The 21,123-nt window shown below is 48.3% G+C and overlaps 1 protein-coding gene across 2 annotated transcripts in view; it reads left to right on the top strand.

The window, feature by feature from the left end:
* The first annotated feature begins 1,689 nt into the window (after positions 1-1,689).
* Positions 1,690-21,123, top strand: part of FAM168A (family with sequence similarity 168 member A) — a 120,448-nt gene continuing 101,014 nt past the window's right edge. The window contains exon 1 of one of the 2 annotated variants that reach the window (XM_054270269.1): positions 1,690-1,781. The gene's annotated coding sequence lies outside the window, so the exon portion shown is untranslated. Of the gene's footprint in view, positions 1,782-2,466; positions 2,537-21,123 lie in introns of those variants that run through there. The other variant, XM_054270270.1, reaches the window with a different exon arrangement.

A 21,123-nucleotide genomic window follows, 5' to 3' on the forward strand; every position in this document is an offset into this window, starting at 1 on the left:
TCCTCTCCCTCCATTGCTGGCTTTATTTCCTTTTTTAGAAGGAATTAAATTAATCCAGCAGCCTGCTGGATGATCCCAAAGAAGTTAAAAGGGAATCACCTCCTCAGCCAGCCCACACTCACAGCCTTGTGCGTGGCTGTGGGGCTGCAAAACATCCCGGTGCTGCTGAATATTCCCAAAATCAGGAAAATTGTTTGGAAATCCGGCTGGGCCAGAGATTTTGTCCTGCCACAAGTCCAGAAAAAAGTTCCCTGAGAATTTGGGCTGAAATTTGGATTTATCCACTGGCTTGGGCTGCCTCTCCGTACAGACATTAATTGGAATTAATTGTTGTCAAAACTTTTCCATTGTGGTTTTCCTCTTGGGAAGGAAACAGTGCTGTTTTGAGATTTTGGGTGGGCTTTGTCTATTATTTTTTGTCAACTAGGGTGTGATTTTTTAAAATGTTAAATAGGATAAATTTGGGTGGAGATGGTGACCAAAGAGCCAGGAAATGTTTTCCAGCCAGTGAAAGGATTCCACGTGGGAATACACTCTCAGAAGAGCCAGATCCTGGATTTCCCCGCATTTTCCATAGCAATTGGGGGTTGTTTAATAAAATCCATGGACTTCGATGCCTCTGGTTTGTTTTTCCTCCAGCTCTGCCTGCTGGGGATCTCCCCCGTTTTGGGAATTTCCCAAGCTCTTCCCACGCCTCAGGAAATCCCTGTCTTCCACAGGGGGTCTCCCCAGGTTCCAGGGAGCTGTGGAGACGGGAGCTCAGGGGGTTCAGAGCTGAACGTGGGGACAGAATTTGCTCTTCCTGTCATCCCCACCATGGGGACGGGTGTGCACCTGGTTAAACAGCCCAAAATCCCAGCGGAGGCTCCTTTTCCTGTAGCTGAGCGTGTCCCGCTGGAATCCTGCAGGAGAAAGGCACAAGGACAGCCGTGCCCTCCGGCATGTTCGTCCCGTCCCAGGGCAGGGCTCGGACCCTGGGAATCCCGGTCCCCATTCCCCGATTCCCGGGGGAGGCGTTCCACACCCACAGCTCACATCGCCCCCAAAACCAACAGCGAAACACACGGAACCGCTGTTGTGAGGGATCTGAGGAGTGTCAGTCTCCGGTTGAGACCCAGGGGGTTCTCCAGCCCTTCCCAAACACTCCAGTCCTGCCCTGAGCAGCGTGAGGGGCGGCTGCGGCCGTGAGGGCAGGGGGCCAGCGCTCCGTGAGGGCGGCGAGCACGGCCGGGCCCCGCCGCTCCCCGCTCCCGGCCCGCGGCCCTGGGCTCCCCAGACGACCCGGGAAGGGTGTCCCGGAGCCGGGATCAGCTCGCGGATGGCCGTGGAGCCCCGCCCGGCGCATCACGGTGGGATTCCCGTCGCGGCCTTCTGCCTCCCATCAGCCTTCGCGCACTACAGCTCCCGTCACGCACCGCTGAACTACAACTCCCGCCATGCCCGGTGGCTCTACCCCTGTCGTACTACACCTCCCAGCCCGCCCCGCGCCCGTCCGGGCCCTGTCGCCTTATGTCCTTCCCCCGCCGGCCGCATGGACTACACTACTCATGACCCCCCGCGCGGAGCGGCCAGCGGCAGGCCGCGGCGGCAGGGCGCGGAGCATGCCGGGAGCCGTAGTCCCCGCAGCGCCGGCGGCTGTAACGGTCCCGCTGGTGGTACTGCCCCCCCTACCCCCCCCATTCCCGGCTGGCGGCTGCGGGAGCAGCGGGAAGAGGAGGAGGAGAGGGAGAGGGAGAGCTGCTGCACCGGCACAGGGGCCGCCGCCGCCCGAGCAGCCGCAGGTAAGGCGAGGGGAAGGCGAGGGGGGACAGCGGCGGGTGACAGCGGCGGGAACGGGGTGGCGGCGTGCGGGCACGGCGGGGATGGAGGGGGCTGCGCAGGGAGGGGGCGGCGGGGCAGCATCCCGCAGCCGCGGGCGGGGGCAGCGCGGAGCGGAGCCCCGGGGCGGGGGGAGCCCCTGATCCCCGTGTCCCCCGAGTCCCCCGTGTCCCCCGGGGCTGCAGCCGCCGCCGTGTCCCTGCAGAGCCCGATCTCCCCGTGGCTCTGCCGGGTGTCCCCCTGTCCTATCCCCGCACCGCGCCGTGTGTCCCCGTCATGCCCCGGCGGTGCCCCCAGCCCAGCCTGTTGCCCCCAAACCCGCTGTGCCCCCCTGGCACGATCCCTGTCCCCCATCCCAGGGCTGTTCCCCGCTCCAGGCTCAGCCCGTCCCCGGGAGCCCCGGACGGGATGCCCGGGCTGGGGGTGCCCCCGGGACGGGCGAACCCCCGAAATGTGCCCGGGGCACGTGGGGCCGGGAGGTGCGGGGACAGCGGCGGCAACTCCGGGCTGAGCCCGTCCCGCAGCCCTGCCGGGGGGAACGGGGATAAAACGGGGATAAAACGGGATGAAACGGGATGAAACGGGGATAAAATGGTTAAAGGCTGCGCGGAGCGGGGGGATGCCGGCGCAGCATCCACAGGAATGAAAGCAGGGACGTCCAGGTTGGGAAATGCAAGGCGGCGGTGAGATTCTGTGCCTGGATGAAATGCCTGTTCCGGTCGGGTTTTTATGAAAATGTGGATTGTTCTCCCCCCCACCCCTTCCCTTTTTTTTAATGATGATTGCTCGCACGCTCTGCTGTTGGCATTGTGGCGTTCAGGGCAGCGGAGTCCATCGCTATATTGTGGGGGAATAATGCCAAAAGGGAGCTTGGTTCCAGTCCTTTATAGAAAGCAGGGGAGCCTGGAAGTATGGAAATGAAATAAATATTCATTAGCAGAAAGAGGGTTTGCGCCGGGTTGGGTTTTTGGGGGCGTTTTTGCCCCCTCACTGCACATGGTGATGGGATTTTGGGTTATGGTTTGTGTTTCCATAGGCTGAATTTCATTTATTTGGTGCTCATTATTGTCAAGTGCAGAAAAATGAGCAGGTTGAGGGTATTTTTTTCCCCCCTCTCCTGGACAAAGACATGTTGTGCTAAGCAGAAAGAAACCCCAGAAAGATTATATTTCTGTTTTAATCAGAATATGATTTAAGATGCAGTGGTGTGTTTATTTTTGCTGCTAAATAGTGATGGAGGAAGTCAGAGCCTTTTTTTTTGCGTGTGTGTGTGTGTTTTTTTTTAAGGAATGTGAATGATGGAAACATCTTTAGGGAAACATTTTGCTGGACTTGATTGCATCAACTGCATTATTTCATAAAATGTGAGCTGTGAAGTGGTTGTTGATTAGAACTCCAATTGAGGAGCGATGTTGAGCAATGTAAAGAAAAAGGAAATTAGTATGAAGAGGCCAAATGCTTATTTTCTTTTTTTTTCCTCCAGTTCTTTCTGATTCTGAATTTTAACTGTTTCGTGGATTCTCCTGACCCTTATGGTTGAGTCTATTTCAAAAAGAAAACCCAAACAACAACTATGATCTGTGTGTTTATTTTTGTTATACATACATAGTTATTAAAAGGACTGATATCAGCCAGCATTGTGTATTTTGCATCAAATTTGTGTTAAATCTGATTAACTTTTGTTCTGTAAGTTGCAAATACCAACTAACCCTGCTGTGCATCCCAACTTTTTATTTACCAAAGCAAATGTTGACGGTTTTTAGAAGGAATCTTTCTCTCCCAAACCCTGTGCTTTACTTTAGGGAAGGTGGGATAAGTGTTACAGATGTTATTGTCCAGTTCTAGGGGGTTTGGGGTATATTCTTCAGCTGATTAAAATTCCTGGCTGTCAGCAAAGGGAATACACTCTCAGATATTAGGATAGGTGGATATATATCCTCTGGAACAAAGGGACTGGGAGCAAAATGTGTTTGGAGTTCGTTCAGAAAATATTCCTTGAGGAAGTAAGTTCCTTGAGTAAGGAGTGAAAATCCTGAATTGCAGAAAAATTTACATGGAATAACCAGGATACAGTGATTTAGGGAGAAATCTGTGGAGCTGCTCTCTGCCCTTGGCTGGTGCTCACCTGTCCAACCCCGTGCTGAGCCTGCGCTGCAGCAGGGGAACGGCCCAGGGGGTGAAAATCTGCTGGATCGAGTGAAGTTTCCCTGGTGCTCATGATCCAAGGGCTAAAAGAACAGGGCAGAGAGGTGCTGAAAGCATTTCTGAGCAGGGTGAGGACGCTCTGGAGCAGCAGCTCAGTGGAAGGGCTGCAGTACCTGCACTGGAGGCACAATGGCGATGATAATTGAACTGGGTGAATTGGACCCTGTGCTGAGCCCAGCCCGGAGGTGTGTGTGGGATCCAGGGCACTGTGGGGGCTTGGCAGGGAGGTGGGACATCGGGATGTCACCTGCCGTGCCCAGAGCTCCCTCTGGCTCCAGGTGTGCTGGCACTCCTCGCCCTGCTCCTCAGGTGCTCCCTCCAGGAACGCTGAGCGCATTCCCAGCTCTGCAGGGCATCTGTGGGGCTGTCAGGAGGGCAGCACAGCTTTGTCACCTCCCTCTGGGAGCTCCCTGCTCCCTCAGCAGGGTCAGGAGCTCCGCTTGTGTCCCAGCCCTGCCTTTGGGGCTGATGGCATCTGCAGAGGTTTCCCCGGTTTCCCTTTCCGCAGCAGCAGCGCCAGTGCTCCGTGTACTTTGTGTTTCCTCTGCCATTCCCAGAGCCTCTCCCTGTGCTCTCCCTGCTCCTGCTCCCTCCTCCCTCATCCTCCTCATCTGCTGGGCTCAGTTCTGCTGCTTAAAACCCAGCAGTGCTCACCTGCAGTCCCTAGGAATATTCAGTCAATATTCAGTCCATAGGAATATTCAGCCAATATTCAGTCCATAGGAATATCTGCTGCTTAAAACCCAGCACTGCTCACCTTCGGTCCCTAGGAATATTCAGTGTGGAATGACTGACTGGCAAACAGCTCCTGGCATGCTCTGTGGTATTTTCTTCCTGCTGCTTCCAAATTCCAACCCCTTGATCCCCCTGGATGCTGCTGGATTCTCGTGCCGTGCGGATGAAGATTTCTGTTTCGGTGGCCACAAATGAAATCCACCTGTCTGCTTTTTTACCTGTTGATGGTCTTTTAAGTCTCTGAATTAAAAAAAAAAAATACTGATTCTTGATCTGTCACTGTTTAAAAGTGGGGATAATTTTTTAGGAATTATTTCCATGGGACTCAAATGCCAGCTGGACAGACAGAGTTCTCCAGAGCTGTTTATACTGTGTCACTTTCTTGTTCCTTCCACTCAGCTGAATCACTTTGTTCCTACTTTTGTGTCACAAACACTGATATCCCTAAATGTCAGTGGCAGGGCTGTGTTTATTTATGGAAATTCATGGAATCCCAGGAGGATCTGGGTTGGGAGGGGCCTTAAGGCCCACCCAGTGTCACCCGTGCCATGGCAGGGACACCTCCCACTGTCCCAGGCTGCTCCAAGCCCCGTCCAGCCTGGTCCTGGACATTCCAGGGATCCAGGGGCAGCCACAGCTGCTCTGGGCACCCTCCCAGGGGGAACTTTTTCCCAGTAAAATTTGTGTAAACCTGATTTTAGGAGAAAGTCAGGATGTGATTGCACTTCCTACCTGCCCAGCTGGGCAGAGAGACAGTAAAATCAGTGTAAAATCAATGTACAAACATACCTATGATCTATATTCCATGTTATGCTCTGCTTTAAGTGCTTTGTTGGGTGGATAATCTTGAGGTGAGGTTTTATGTTTGTTTTGGGCAGCAACAGTTGGGAATTTCTGGGATTTTCTTTTGCTGAGGACAGGTGTGCCATGGGCGTGTGAGGCAGCAATCCCAGACCTGCCATTGGGATCCCAGGCAGCAGAGATGCAGCTTTTGGATCTTTTTGGCAATTCTATGGAGGCATATCCAGCATTTGCAGATCTGAAATTTTGGGAGCTCTTTATTTATAAGACCCACGTAGGGAAGGAGCTTCTGTTGATGATGACGGAGACTCGCAGATTTTTTACAGCGTGAGTGGGACTCGGATAAATTTTCCAGAGCTCCTCTGGGTTTTGTTTACTATGGATGTGCAGAAAACCCTGAGCATTGCACAGGAATTTCAAGTGACTGTGCTTTCTGGGAGGCAAAAAAAAAATAAAATGTGGGCCTGCTGACGCTCCCCAGCAAACCATTCAGGAGATTATCGTCATAGGATTTATAAAAGCTGAATAAAACACACCCCATTCCCCTCCTCTGGGTTGTATTTGTGCTTCACCCTGTCTCCTCTTCCTTTCCTTGTCTGAAAGGGTCCTGTGGAAAAGTGGAGAGTGGAAAAATGAGAATTTAGAGCAGAAAGCTGGGGTTGGTGCAGTAACTCTCTCAATAGGAAGGCTGAAGCTGAAGTGTGTTTGTGGGCTGATGGGTTTTGCCTTCCTTGTCTCAGCAAGGGTTAGAGATTTGGGAGGATTATTGGAGACAAGCTTAGAGTATTTTATGAGAGGAAAAGTACTAAACTGGCAAAAAAAAAAAAAAAGAAAAAAGAATAGATGGCATCATGCCTGCTAGGCATGTCTAATTCTTTGATAGAATGGATAAAGATTGCAGACTGCAGCAGAAGTTAAAATAGACCATAACATCTCGGGGTCCGCAGGGTTTTTCCTTCTAATTTGCTGTAGAGCTTAATAAAAAAGATTTGCCTCTTTTATGGCACCAGGCTCTTTATCTGCCACAAATTGAAGCCCCGTGCTCGAGCTGCTGCTTTCTCTGCTCTTAGATAGCAGCTCCCTAAATTTGATAACGAATGGGTTTTACCATCCTGAGTTTGCAAAACACATCCTGAGGACTGGGGAGAAGTTCTGAGCATGGTCTTCTTTTTCTTAATTTTCCTTTCAATTCTGTACACCTGGATTTATAGCCAATAATAACTCGCTTTTTAATGGACAAGGGGATTTTTGGGGTTATTTTAAACAAGGTTCTAAGAGTCCTTGGACAGACGGGTTCTAGAGGCTTTTCCCTGCTGAAAAGCATTTTGTGTGAAGCTCGTGAGCATTTAAAATGCAATTACTTTGGAATAGGTCCCTGTGTAAACATTTGCTTCTGTAGCAGTTTATTCTACAAATCATTTTCTTCAGCTTTCTGTGTATGGTGTCACTTAATGAGACTTTTAATGGCTTTTACAAAATTATGGCTTTCCACATATTTTTCCTGTTTGCTCTTGTATTGCCTTGCATTCACAACACAAGTTTTCAAGCCTTACAATGCAGTGCCATAAATTGGAGAGCTGGGTTCTTTTTCTCTGCCAAATCCCAGCTGTTGAACTTTCTTGGTTAGCTGGGTCTTTTAATATGGATTTGGGAGCTCAAGGAAATATTCCTTTGTATAAGAAGTGTTTCAAATTGGATCCCTTGGAAAAGCAAACACGGCGGAGCAGCATCCTGCCCGCGTGGTTTTGCTTTCCAGGGAAGCTGTGCTGCTGCTGCTGGAGCAGGTGCCAGGGACAGGGTGGGTGCCTGGGGGGTTCCTGAAGGGTGGCACATCTGCAGCAAGCGGGGCAGAACTGGGCATGGGGAGAAGGACAAAATAAGGGAAAATTTATGGGGGAAAAACACTGGCACAGCTGCTTGCCCAGGGAGGTGGTGGCTGCCTCATTCCTCACCCTGCCCAAGGTGGCACTTCAATTAATTTCTAATTATTGCTTCCAAAAGCCAGTTATTGTCTGGATGCAGGTCCTCTGATACCCAATAACCTCTCCCTTTGGAATGAACTCTTAATTCCACTCTTAATTCAAGTGCTCTTTGGTTGTGGTGCAGTCAAACTCGGGGCACTGCCTGGGAGTGCTGGGCAGGTTCTGTCTGAGGGGCTCTGGCTTTCCCACCTTGTTCCCTGCATTCCAGGGGATCTGGGATGGTTCTGGGCTCTGGCTGGGCCCAGCAGAGCCCCACTGCAGCTCCCTGGGCTGGGGATTTTCCACCAGTGCTGTTGTTACTCATCTGTGCCTGGGCCAGCCCTGAGCCTGCTCAGCCGCTGTGCTGACACACACAGTGGCCACTTTTTAACGGGGATAAAAAATCCTCAAAAGATGGCCTGTCACACTGCAGCACTCACCTTAGCACCATGGATCTCCTCAGCTTTGCTTGACAATCCCTATTTTCCATAACATTGCCTTGCCTCTCACTGGTTTCACTCCTGTTCTTTAAAGCCCAGACCCAGCCTGATTCAGTTTTCCCTTGTTTTGTCCAGAGCTCGTGTCTGGCAAACACGGTAGTGTTTACTTGAGTCATTTTGCCCTCCCCTGATGTAGTTGTGTTAGAAATGTTTGTCTTCCAAATTTTCTCCTGTGTTCAGAAAAATACTGCAGATGAGCCCTTTTGGTGTCTGGAATATTGCAGGACTCCATGGTAAAACATCCTGGGCTTTGGGGCATCATTCCACAGTGGAATGCAGAGCTGCTGGAGACCTTGGGATACCTTCCAGTCCATTCCCTCCTCCAGGCAAGCTGAAGTGTCCCTGGAGCATCCTTAACAAATTTATTTCTAATTTTCCCTTAAAGTCTCCCCGTCTCAGAGGTGCCAGCCTGCTCGGGAAGCTGGCAGTGAACCCTTAACCAATTTGGTTAAAAGCTTTTCCAGTATCTTAGATCTTTCAGGAAGCAATTCTTGGCTGCCAGGCTGGGCAGGCCCTGGCACAGGTGCCCAGAGAAGCTGGGGCTGCCCCTGCATCCCTGGAATTTTTCCAGGCTGGGTTGGATGGAGCTTGGAGCAGCCTGGGACGGTGGAAGGTGTCCCTGTCCATGGCAGGGATGGAATTGGATAATCTTTCAGGTCCCTTCCAGTCCAAGCCATCCTGGGATGCTGAGATCTCTGGGAAATGAAGATGCTTTGCTTTTTATTTATTTATTTGCTATTTTATTTATTTATTTATAACCCATCCCCTTATTTCTGCTGTCCCTGATGGGAGCATGTCACATCCTCCTCCAGTTTGTGTTCCTGGGCTGGCACAGCCCTTTACTGTGTTCTTATGGATCAGTTTGTATCCAAATCCCTCCATTATTCCCTCAGCTTTCCTCTGTACTCTGGTGTGTTTACTTCTCTCTCTCCTCAGACTTGGCACTGCGTGGCCTTGTCAGCATTGTATAAAACAAAATAATGCTGCTTTCCACATGGCACTCTTAAAACAATCTGAACTGCCTTTTAACATTTTTTTTTCTTTTTTTTTTGGCAATTCCCCTGTATTGTTAACATTTCACTTGTGATCCAGTATCCCCTCAGGGTTGTTTTCTCCTGTCCATCAGCCCAGCTGGGACTTCTCCACCTGCACAATGTACCCTGCCCTTCCATTTGTCATTATTGGGTTTCACCAGGCTCTTTTGGTTTGACACAGTTTGGTCCTGACTCATCCATGTGGTTTCATTTTGGCTGTGTCCTGTAATTGCTTTTATGTAAATTATTAAATCATCTTCCTGGTGTCCTCCCATTGATGGTGAGGGGAGTTCAGTCTCTGATTTGCCCCAGAAGCTTTTCCAAACTTCACGCTGGAGCTGTTTCCTTTCTGATCCCAAAAGCACTTTGAAACTCAGTGAGAGGATCATCTATATGCAAATTCCTTCGTTTTCCCTCTGCTGTGTTGCATTTGTGGAAAATCAGGTGATGCCAGTTTTCATTGCAGTTGGACTCACAATATCTTAAAGGTCTTTTCCAACCCAGATGATTCTGTGAGCCCGTGATTATGTTGATATTTTGTTAAGATGATAACTGTAAAGCACAAATGCCACACAGGTCAAAATCAATTATTGAAATCAAGAACATTTTGCAGTCCCGATTGAATTACTAAACTGAGATACATTTAAATGAGAGTCTGTTCTTTTCCTGCTCTGTCAAGGCTTCCAGTCGGGTGATTCCTGCAGCTTTATTGCTTGTAACAAGGCCCAAATCAGTTACTTGGTGTTACAAATTGTCACCCGTGATTTAGGGAAGCTAATCTCCTGTAATTACTTGCTGCAGGAGAGTTTCTGTATCCCTCCTGTCCCCTCCCAAACCCCACATGGGGTTTTTCCCCAGTATGAACTCACCTGTCTTGGTGCTTCCCAGAGCTTCCCCCATTGAAACACAGCAAGTTTCTGCCCTGGAAATGCACTTTTCCTGCAGTGTTGATAGCTGTCAGAGAGGTGAGCCTTCCCACCTTTTTCCAGGGATGCATTGCAGCCATCTCTTCCTTTCACATCTGAAGAGGCACTAATAATTTTCAAGTCCAGTCACATGCTCATTTTTTTCTTTCCTGCTGGCCAGGATTTCATTTGTTCCTGCTTGTTATCCAGACTCCCTACATCCATATATAGCAAGAGAAAATTCTTTTTTTTTTTTTTTTGTCTGACTTTGTGCCTCATTTCCCCCTCTAAGTGTCCTTGTCCTGTGTTCAGCTGTGCCTTTCCTGGATGCATCAGCACTTTCATCTGGGAAGGTGTCTTATTAGTTGGGAAGGCGCTGGCTCTGCAATTTGTGCTCTCTCCCTTCCCTCCAGTATTGTTCCGTCACTCCAACCCAAACATTCTCTCATCCCTCGTGCAGCCTTGTTCAATTCCGGGATTTTTTGGGGGCCTCCTCTTGCATCCTTTAGCTCGGGGATCCAGGTGCAAGGAGCCCGTGGATGCAGCGTGGAGCAGGCAGCACTGCATTTGGAGGCACTGGCCTGCAGGAGGAATTTGCAGCTGGCAGCTCCTGCCTCTCCCCGAGCTCCAGGCTCAGCACAAGCCTCTGTCCTGCTTGGAAGCAGCTTCCTGCTGCTTTGGGAGGCAGCTCCTCTCCTGGCAGCCTGCTCCAGTGGGAAGGAAGAGCCTGGCATGGCACAGTGTGAAGGTTGCCAAACCTTGCCTTGGGCTTTCCCTGGAGCTCCTTTCCAGGATCCCTGAGCTCTCTGCTCACCTGCCTGGCTTCAGCTGATGCAGCTCCTTCTCCTGGCCACAGTGACCAGGCAGTGTTGAAGAGGAAACCCATGGCAGCCAGTATTTCTTGGAGGCCGCGGTGCTGATCCACAAAGCAGGTTTGCAGAGGCTGGATTTCTGAGCACAGCCTGGAGAAAGCAGCAGGAATCCATTTTTCTCCCTAATCCAAGCTCGTTCTTCCCTGCCAGCACTGAATCCACATGTGGAGCTTGGTGTGACTTTCACCATGGGTGTTTCCCTGCATGTCCTTGACTTTCTCCTGTTTCCCTGATGCTCTTCACTGACGCTGCTGGCACTTGACTCGAGTGTTCCATCCTGTTCCCTGCAGCTTGTGTATTTTCCCCTTCTCCTGACACAAAGCCTCATGCTTGTCTTTTTTCCCTCTGTTTGTGGCCAGAGTTTCAGGCTTTAACCAAATTCCACATAACAGAATTGTCTTCAGCGAAGATTTTTTTGGGATGAACTTTCAGCCTCATGCTCGACTTCTTTATTCAGGGGAGATCTCCCTGCCAGAAAACCCAAATTTCCAACTTTTTGTATTGTGGCTCATAATTTGCTAGGGATCAACGATGCTCTTGTGATCCAATGGTGGAAGACTGGCACCTGCTTCTTTCCATGCCCCAAAGCTCCCTCCAGGTTCCAAACTGCATAAGCAGTGCCTCAGTTTCCCATTTGGAATGGGGCAAAAAGGGTTGGCAATGTCTGTACTTGCAGAGAGAGATAAATTAAATATTGGAGGGTGCTGCAGTGACAAATTCCCCCCATTTCTCTGCCACATGCAGGAATGGGAAGGTTGTGCTTGGGCTCCTTTATTTAAAGTCTTAGACAGGATTCAGAGCCAGTTGATCCCTGCCACATGGAAATGTGTCTGTGTGACATCAGCTCTGGTGTCACCCTTGCTCAGGTTTGCACTTGAGGCCTTTGATCTGTGCAAATAATCTTGATTTGAATCTTCTCTGCGCGTGAGACCTCTCTCCCCAGGACTGTGCTGGCAGCCAGGATTAGCTGGGCTTTGCTTCCCGGACAATCTTGTTTTTCAATCTGAAAGGACCTCAGCAGAGTTCTCTCCTGGGGCAGGCAGGGAGCTCATTCTGGAATATGTTTCTCTTGGAGTTATCAGGATTTTCTGGCTGTCAGGATAAGCCGTGGGGCTTATGGGTCGTGGAGTTTTCTTCCTGCAGGAAGTTGTGCCTTCACTTTAGGTTAGCTTTTACCTGACCTCCCTATGATTTTTATCTTCTTATGATTTTTTTTTTTTCATATTTCTTGCTTTCTGTGGGTGTTCATATTTACCCAAATATAGTGGGAAGAGCATTGGGTAAAACAATCTCTTATTTTTTGCCTTTTGGTTTCCTCCTGCCCTCTGGAGATACCAGATTCCAGGAACATGGAGGGGGGAGAAAACAGGGCAGTGTTCCTTTTCCTGCCTCAAGGTAGACACCAAGAGCTGCTGTACTTTTAGGGATATTGCCATTAGGTAAAGAGAGAGAAGAAAAAACCCCAGATATTAAATTTACTTGAGCTGTGTTCCCATGAAGATGCTTCGCTGGGTATCAGTGCTGTCTGCAAACCTTTCTACACTGAAATAATTGAATGGGAGTTTCCATTTTAGAGTTACTGGGGAGTATCCAGAGTCTATTCCGGGTGCTGGGAGCGGAAATCTGCTTTAATTGGAGCGCTTTGCTGGGAGTTGTGTTTCCTGCCAGAGCCCTAACAGTGGGAAGGATCAGCAGCATGAGGGGTTATAAAACCCCCAGGCATTTCGCATTCATTTCAAGTAGCTGGATAGAGTTAAAAAAACCCCCAAAATTGGGCAAACAGAGACTCTGCACAGAGGATTCAGAGGCTGCTTTTAAAGCCTTCCCAAAAAGCACCTGAATCCGTAGGGACACAGTTCCTGAGCTCCCTTCTGTGTTTGTTTTACTGAGTGGCTCCTACTCGGAGAGCAGATGAAAATCCACTGCTGCCACAAATAGCACTCGAGATTTTGGTGCTGATTGTAATTAACCCTGATGCTTTCTGCCTGATTTGGTTCGTTTTTGTGTTTGTAGGCAGCACACAGGAGTGCAGGAACAAACCCAATTAACACTGGGAAGTGAAGGCAGGGTGTTATCAGATAACCCAGGGAATGAAGAGAGCTGGAAGCCTTTAAAAATAGTTTTTTTCAAGATAAATGTGTCACTCTAATTTCGCAAGAAAAATGTGTGTAGGTACATTATTTTTAAAGCCAGTTTTGTTTCCCAAAACAAAAAAAAGCCTTGAAAAATCGAGCTGATCGATTAAAATTGCTTTTCCTTCAGTGTTTCATCTTAGAGGGATTCTTCTACACAGGGATAATTTATTCCTGCTTGGCACTGTGTCCATAATGCAATTATTAGCAAACTCTCACAATTCTGTTCTCACATGCTAAAATAAAGTGGAAAATTAAAAGATTTTGTTTCATGTCCATCATCCCGGATTACCTGGGCTTCATTTCTGAATACAGCCTGAATACAGAATGGGTGAGAAGCCATCATTAGAGGTTAAAGACACTATTGTGTTCTCATGTGGATTTTCACTTTGGGTTGTTTACTTTCTCAAAACTTGTGTCTCTATAAATCCATAAATCAGGAAAGTTGTGGAAATCCATTTTCCAAAGGTTACTGATTTCAATGCACCCACTCAGGATTCTGTCTACAATAAACATCTCTTAAAAATGAAAGAACACCCCGAGACAGCCAGACCCCAATGAATAAAGGGGAGCTTAAAGGTTTGAAATCAGTCCTGTTAGAGCAGATCTGCCTCCTACTTAGAGCCAAGTTAATTTCAACTTGATTTGAAGTTAATAATGCCTAAATAGGTAGCTAGTTTTTGTCATCACTAGGAAATTAAATCAAATTGAGTCGCCTGTGCTTAAATTACTGTTTCCAATTAAGTGGCTCAAAGGAGAGCAGCAGCACTGAGAACTCACCCTGGTCCTGCTGGAGCCTCTGGGGTGGATCCAGGGAAGCTCTTGTTTAAATTCTGACCTGGGAGGATTTTTAGAACCAAGTGATACTCTGGTGGAGAGAATTGGCAGGATGTTGGCAAATAAATATTGCATTAATCACATTAAAAATGGGTTCTTGTGGTCAAGTGGATGGGTTTTAGAAGGGTTCCAATGATCCAGCAGTGGATGCAGCAGGATTTTGGGAGGCTGGAGAGGAGAAGGCTCCAGGGAAATCTAAGAGCACCTTCCAGTGCCTAAAGGGGCTCTGAGAAAGTTGTTTTATGGGCAGTGGTGCTCAAAGGGATTATAGAGCTGGTGGGTGTGTAAACACCAGCAGCGATGCTGCAACAAAAAAAGCAATTTTTAATTTAATTTTTAAATTTTTTTTTAGTTTTTAGGTGTATGAGCAAGAAAATATTTAGAAGAGAACAGATTTCATTTCTATATTTGGTGCTTGTGACTTTCCTGGGTATGATTTCCATTTCAGCATCCTGAAATAGCTCCTGGATAAGTTGTAGGGGAACGGAAGAAACGCAGAAATAGTCTGAGAACTAGAAAAACACACACAGAGAAGCACAGAGCTGGGTCTGCTTGGCTTGTCAGAGGCAGAGTCTGACTGCAGGAGCATCCCGGAGAAAATTCCAGGCACTGAGTGCCCTCCCATGCATCCTAGGAAGTTTTAAAGGGACAACCTTTTAAAGGTGAACTGCCTTTTGGGGTGAATGATCCAAGGAAAAGAGCACTTCCCATCTCTAAAATTGATCTTTTTTTGTTTAAAACTGTACAGACCAGTGCAGGGCATGTTCTTGTCAGGATTAGGTTGGTTGTTGGTGACATTTAAATGATGAAACTGTGGCCAGGGTTTTCTTCCCAGGCAGAAGGGATTGCGGGAGGGCACCAAGCACTGTTAACCCCTGGCTGTGGCACAGGGGTGATGGAGTTTGCTGATTGGAACATCAGTTTTTATTTCATGGGCCAAACTTCATTAAAATCATTAAACATTAAAATCACCACCTCCTCCTAGTCCAGCGTTTCTGTGGAGGATGGCACAGTGGGAAGGGTGGGTTTGGGATACAGCTCAAATTAACTGGAGCTGGAGACAAGCCCAAAAATGTTGTGGAGCACATGGGGAACATGGGAATGCAATTGGTTTGCTGGGAGTGAAGGTTAAAAAGATTTCTATTTATATGATAAATATATTTCCCTGTATAGAATCACAGATTTGTTAAGGTTGGAAAAGCCCTCCAAGCCCATCAAATCCAACCATTCCTCAGCACTGCCAAGGCCACCATTGCCCCATGGCCCCAAGTGCCACATCCACACAGCTCTAAATCCCTCCAGGGACGGGGCCTCACTGCCCTGGGCAGCTGTGCCAGGGCTGGACAGCCCTTTTCCAGGATGGAATATTCACAATATCCAATCTAAACCTCCCACTGAGCCTCCTTTGCTCCCCAGCTGCCCCATTATATGGGAGAGCGTCTCAAAGCTGTAAAATGCCTGTGGGAGCCTGGGCTGGCTGGCAATGTGATCATTGTCTGGTGGGTCTCCACACAGGAGCAGTTAGGGGAGGGATTGATGCGCTGCACCACCCCCCTGCAATTACTCTGCAATTATTATTTATTACATATTATTAATTGATTCTCCCCAAATCAATCCCATCCCAAGTGTTCGCCTCTGGCCACTGCACGCTAATTTAGGGAACTGTATAAAATGGAGTTTCAATGGGTGCCAGCACCAGGTAAAACAGTGCACAAGAATGCTCTGAGCAGCAAGACAAAGCCTCTGTTGGAATGCTGTGGCTCCAGGTGATATCTGTGGTGCCTGGATGTGTCCAGGTGATCCCTGTGCTCCCTGGGCACTGTCCCTGGCGTTTCCAGCAGTGCCACGTGCACTGCTCAGCCTTTGTCTGCATCTCACACTCATCCCTGCCAGCTCTGCCCCGCCATCCTGGCCTGACTGATGTTTGAAGTGATCTAAGAATACCTCAGATGTATTGTCAGGGGGCTCAGTGCTAAATAAATGATAGGAGAGATGAGATCCTAGCAAGCGTTTGGGTAACATAAGCAAGATTAATGGTTTGGAGCCTGTTTTCTGAACAGTGGGACGTGATTGATCAAAGGGAAAAAATTGTCTCTGTGCCTCCTTTGTGCCAAAACTTTCAAGAGCTGAAAATGAGCAGCTGAAGGAGGAAATGCAGAGCTTAGGGAAGAACCTTGTGATGAAAAACTAGGGTGGGAGGTTATGAAAGTACAGGTTGACAGCTCTGTCCTCTTTATCAACCTTTCCCCATAGGGATCTGCTGTAGAAGATTTTGGACAGGCTGCTGTAGCCTGGATAGGTACTTTGAAATTTTTTTACAGTATTTTTGAAAAATCAAAGGCTTTCATTGTGCTGTGAATAAGATTTGAGTTTCTAGAAAGCTGGTTCCTTGTGCTATCCAGGGAGGAAAGAGCTGAAGAGGAGGAAGGCTGCTCTCCCAGGGGAGGTGACTGTGCCTGAGGATCTGGGGAGAAAGGCAAGGGCAGATTTTCATGTGCCTCACTCCCTGCAAATAATGCTCCTTGCAATTGCTGCTCCTCAAGTCAGAATTTAGGACTTTAAGACTTGAGTCTTAAAGGCAGAATGATATTCTGCCTTTTCCCAGTATCTTTCTTTAAAAGATGTTGCCCTGACTAATCTAACAGTGGGGATGGGCTTTCATTTAGCTCAACCCAAATAGCAGAGCTGGTGTAGGAATAAACATGAATTCAATATCAATAGAGGAGATTGATTTTGTAAAAACACTGCAAGGAGAAAGGTGGTTTAAACCCATTTGCTCCATGTCCAGAATAACCATGTGTAAATTGTGATCACTCCTGCACTCCAAGTGCCAGTTTTAATTTGAGTCTTTTATAAACCACTTGGTTGTTGAATATTGCAAAGAAATTTAACCCCCTTGGAAGAAATCAGGAAGATTCCTGCTATTGAGGTAATTAGATACAAATTTGAGTGGGGATTTTTTTAATAAAGATTAAATGATCTGTTCAACTGTTTCAGGCCCTGCTTGAGATACACACACCTGTGTCTAGCTTGTAGAGCATTTTCCTCATTAATTAAGAGCACTTTCCTTGTGTTATTACTTAATTGGGTATCACAGGGAACCTGATGAGACAATGAAATGGTCTTAATTGCAGACAAGGTAAAAGCGTGACACTGCACACGCCGGAGTGTTCCACGACGTGACCCCAGCTCGTCACCGTGTGCTAACAGCCATGGTGCCCCCTCAGGGGAGAGGGAGCCCCCATGGGATTAATTCAGCGTGAGCCACACAGCCAGGCTGGGCTGGGGAGCAGGATTTGGGGTGCTGAGGGATGAAAGGCTGGGCACGCCCTGCCCATGGGTACTGGCACCTGGAAACCTCCATGCCCTGGGCTCAGGGGGATTGTGTCCCTGTGCCCAGGTGAGAGCCCTCCTGCAGCCCTGGGGACACAGCAGGAACAGGAGAGAGCCCAGAGGAGGGCATGGGGATGCTCTGAGGGCTGGGGGTGCTCCCCTGGAGAGGAGAAGCTCCAGGGAGAGCTCAGAGCCCTGGCAGGGCCTGAAGGGGCTCCAGGAGAGCTGCAGAGGGGCTGGGGACAAGGATGGAGGGACAGGACACAGGGAATGGCTCCCACTGCCCGAGGGCAGGGATGGATGGGAGATTGGGAATTGGGAATTGTTCCCTGTGAGAGTGCCCAGAGCAGCTGGGGCTGCCCCTGGATCCCTGGCAGTGCCCAAGGCCAGACTGGGCAGGGATTGGGACAACCTGACCTGGTGGAAGGTGTCCCTGCCATGGCAGGGGTTGGAGCTGGGGGATCTTTAAGGTCCCTTCCCACCCAGGAGGTTCAGGGTTCCAGGAGGTTCCAGGTTCCAGGTTCCAGGAGGTTCATTAATGCAACGCTGCCTTCAAGCTCTTTGGAAATTTAAGGGTCTCATTCTCTCGTTTACACCAAGCCATTCTGGGACTGTATGAATTAAACACTTTCCCATTTCCATTTCCCCCACTTAGCAGATTTAGGAAGTTTTCCTGGTTTGACAACACTCACTTTGGAACCACCTAAACACTCCTGGCTGTTTACATTTCCCAGGGATGTCTGTCCATTTCCCTGGGATGTCTGTTCCATTTCCCATGGTTCTGTCCCATTTCCCATGGTTCTGTCCCACTTCCCACAGATTTCTCTTTCCCTACAGTTTCAAACTGATAATTACAAAGGTAAACGACCATGTTGAACTTCAGAAAATAATATGTAAGACTTGCTTTCTCTGAGGGTACACATGTGCTTCTGGACAGCCAGGGGCTTGTGTGCAAGCAATAAATTTATTCTTCTGGGATTAATCCCTACTCTGCTTCTTCAGCCTATTCCTTTTTTATTTTATTTTATTTTTTTTTTCTGTTGGGAGAGTGAAAGAAGGAAAAAGCTCTGCCCATGTCATGTTTGTGTGTGCTCATCTTTCCCAAGCAGCAGGTAGATGTGTCAAAAGCATGAATTATGAATGGAGCTGCTGGAATGCTGCAGATCCACAGTGGAACTGACCTGTTTTATTCATCCCTCAGCAGCACTCACTGTGGGACTGGGAAAACCCAAAACCTTCCCATTTTCTGGGCTGGGGAAGTTAGTCCTGGATTGCACTGATTAAAACTTGGCAAGGGGAAGCTGGAGAGCTTTCACACCTTTCCAGGATGGGAAATTCTCTTGTTCAGGAGGATATTTCAGTCTGAAAAACAGTTGTCAAAGGCAAAGTTATGTTTTTCTCTCTTGGAAATGAACTCTTTTGCAGCGAGCCAAGGTATTTTTTTAGATTTAAGGAGAAGAGATGGCAAGAGATGGTTTGCCATCAAGGCCAGGGACTGTGCATGCCACAGGAGCTGAGTTCTTGTGTGACTTGGAGCAAGATCTGTGCTTTGTCTGGATTTTTGTTTTCCCAGTCCCTGGAAAGGAATTATTGATATTTCCCTTGCAAGGCTGTTTCCAGGCTTCTTGGATCGAAATTTTGCAGGGGTTGATTATATGGCACAGAATCCCTTGCAGCTCGGGGGTTTGGCATTGGTGCCACTCAAAGTAATGGTGAGAGCTGGAGAAAAAGCAGTTTTTTATCATGCTCCGAACTCCTCGAGTGCCTCACACAGCCCTACAAAGGCAGAGTGGCAGTGAACCAACACCTTTTATCTTCTGCATGTTTGCATTTTGAATTTATGCCCCTCCAACAGTCATCATGCAAGGAATTTGATAGTGGGAGGGAGGATCTGAATGGATTCCATTTCCATTCTGTTTGCTGTTGTTACACCCAGTTTAATTTTTCCTGTTGTATTCCTGTGTTTAGCCCCAGCCTGTGTGTGACTGCATTCCTGGTGGGGAAGGGTGGGAGAGCTGCATTTGACCATTTACCATCCTATTGAAGGTAGTTTTTGCTTTCCTTTTATTGCTTTCCTTAAACAATATTTTGGATTATTATTGTATTTTGTATGGGGAAGGGCTGCAATAGGTATAATTTATTTTAAATGCTCAATTTCTCTAAAAATTTCCTATTTTCTTGCCAAAGGGGATCCTGGAGCTTTGTCTGCCAGGAGAAGAAATGGTAATTTCATGTAGTTACTTCTGGTTTTAAATCAATTTTTTAAATCTATTGCTGATTTTATTTCTATTTAAGTCAAGAATCCCAGCTTGCTGATTTAAAACATTTGATTATAAAGTTTTGGGGTTTTTTTAAAGTAATGCTTTTGTTCTCCTGAAAGAAATTTCTGCTCCCTGCTTGGTCAAATATCAGTTGTACACTGCTGTCCTTTCATTAAAATTAGACCTCCTTTATTTTGGCCACTGCTTCTGTGCACACTTATTTAAGCAATGGCATCTAATCAGTAATTTGAGAGTCTGTTTAATTTTTTATTGTGTGACAAACAAAGAATGATACATTTCAGTGGCGATGTGTGCTAGGAACTAATGTCAAGCTCCCCTTGGAAACTGGAATTCAGATTAATACAGAGTGGGGTGCACAAGTGTTTGTGTTCATAGAACAGCTTCCCACTTGATGAATTCCTGAGAAAAGGAACAGATTTCTCCCAGAGCAGGCTGGGGTGTCGGCAGCAGGATGGATCTGACAGGTGATCTCACAGAACCCAGAATGGTTTGGGTTGGAAGGGACTTTAAAGTTTGTTCAGTGCCACCCCTGCCATGGCAGGGACACCTTCCACTGTCCCAGGGTGCTCCCAGCCTCATCCAGCCTTGCCTTGGATATTCCAGGGATCCAGGGGCAGCCAGAGCTGTGCCAGGGCTTTTCCACCCTTAGAGGGAACAATTCCTGTTCAATATCCCATCCATCCCTGCCCTCTGGCAGTAGGAAGCCCTTCCCTGTGTCCTGTCCCTCCATCCCTTGTCCCAAGTCTCTCTTTCAGACTGTTTCAGAAACTATAAGATGTGAATCTTAAGGTGTGTCTCAGCTTGTTTGCTGGAAGATAAACATCAAATGACATGAACAATGTTGCTTTCCCCCCTCCCTTTTCTACCCAGATACTGAAGTGCTCTCTTGGTGCTTGGGTTTTGTCACAACCACTCTGCATCCCCAAATCCTGTGTGCCCACCTGAAGGGGTTTTTCTCAGGCTGTGTGAGTGGGGCAGGACAGGGCAGGGCTGAGGTCAGGGGTGCCAGGCCCTGTAAAACCATTTCAGCCTCTCTTCGTAGGGATCTGTTTGTCTTGTGATCCATCAAAAGCCAGCTGGGGAATTTGTCCTGGCTGATGGCTCGTTTCCTCCTTGGAGAGACCTTCAAAGGCTGCCGTACAAGGAGCTGGCATTCTTCTGCACAGGCACATGGTTGTTCCAGGAGGTTCATTAATGCAACGCTGCCTTCAAGCTCTTTGGAAATTTAAGGGTCTCATTCTCTCGTTTACACCAGCGTGGAACCGGCTAGGAATTGTAATGACTCGAGCTTTTGTAGCGTGTGTACAAAAAAGGGAGATTGAATTTGATGGGTTTGCTGGGAATTGAGATCAGAGAGGAATATTAGATCATCTATGCTAATCGTGAGTAAATGAGATGGCGCAAATTCCGAGCAGAAAACGAAAGGCAGGCTGTGATTCCTTACAGGATGAACTCTGTCACAGGGAGCTGAGGGGTGAGAAGAGGGTGTTAATTGCTGAGGCTGCTCTCGTGGGGCATGGCTGATGCTCACTTGGGCACAGTCCATGCACCACACGAGGAGGGAGTGCCGTCCCTTCCTCCCTGGAATTACCCTGATGCCCGGGCAGGATGCTCAGGGCTGCCTGGGAAGCTCCTGCAGGGCTCACAGTCTCTGACTGGCACCTCTGTAGCTGCTGCTTAGGGGGCTGCAGGCTGGGCTTGGATTGGC

This window comes from Melozone crissalis, unplaced genomic scaffold (genome assembly GCF_028551555.1).
Source record: "Melozone crissalis strain CALT ecotype California unplaced genomic scaffold, PUWL_Pcris_2 ptg000009l_1, whole genome shotgun sequence".
Lineage (NCBI taxonomy): Eukaryota > Metazoa > Chordata > Aves > Passeriformes > Passerellidae > Melozone > Melozone crissalis.